The following is a 1,194-nucleotide window of genomic DNA, read 5'->3' as shown; positions in this document are numbered from 1 at the left end:
TAGACGTTTGGGATGTGCTTTGTCATTACCATCGATATTATCATCATCCTGAGCATCATTTATATCTCTCCCATACCTTTTCACTATCATTTTTGTTTGATTATTTAGTCTAATACGACACTTTTTTTCTTCTTTCTTTTTCCTGTTATTACCGAGATTTATGTAACTGCAATAATATTCACATTATATCATTTTCACCCTAACACATTCCTTGATCACCATAGTTAGTGAAGAGGCCACCATAGCACATTGAAAATAACAATGTAAAAACACAAAAGAGTGAAGTGTTTGGGCTATTTCGCACACACTCTTGTCAAAATTTACGGCCGGCACTTAGCAGGGAGTCGTAGGAGGATGTTTGTATTCCAATAGTCATTATTTACCTTTGTAAGCTCGTTTTTTTTTTTCAACTGTTTGTATGACACATTATTTTGCACTACTTTTCACTAAGCTTGTAGGTTCGCGACTACTTCGTTGCTCTACTTCTGTTATACACAAACAAGTACAATGTGTGTTTCAGTAGACGTCGGTGGTTTAATGCATTATATCATTCACTCTTTCTCGCTTTAGATTATCAGTTTATATTAGACTGGATGAGCAGAGGAAGTAACTATATTTGAAGACTGCAAAGTATGTTTTTCTTAAACATCAACACAAACTCACAAGTACATATACACATGTTCATGTAACATACAATGTGAATTATTTCCTGCTGTAATAGGTATCAAAGGCAATACTTTGACATATCATTTCACATTAACAATATCTACTTGCATTACAAATTAATTTTGTAAGCGTCATCCTCAATGTACCTCGCCCCTGGAGAAAGCGTATGGTCTGTGAGTTTACTTTATTGCAGTTGTGTTGTTTTGATTCTTTATTATCAATACGGAATACGTGGAACGCAAATAAATATTAAATGGAGCAACCGTATGGTTTGTGATGATAGTTTATTGCAGTTATATTTTTTTCTGGTTTTACAGTACGTGGTCGACAATAGATAATAATAAGCACGCAAATTGATATAAAATGAAAACTGGTTCAATGCTAGTCGCCGCAGGCATTTGAATCTGGATTAATTAATGACCGTTACACTACAGAGGCTTCCTTCGAGAAATGATTCGTTAATATCTTTTATGTACGTAAACGTGGTTGTGTTTTGTACAAGTATGTACTTGCGATGCAGAATGCTTT

Source organism: Penaeus monodon, chromosome 19, assembly GCF_015228065.2.
Source record: "Penaeus monodon isolate SGIC_2016 chromosome 19, NSTDA_Pmon_1, whole genome shotgun sequence".
Taxonomy (NCBI): domain Eukaryota; kingdom Metazoa; phylum Arthropoda; class Malacostraca; order Decapoda; family Penaeidae; genus Penaeus; species Penaeus monodon.
Note: the sequence above shows the minus strand (reverse complement) of the source record.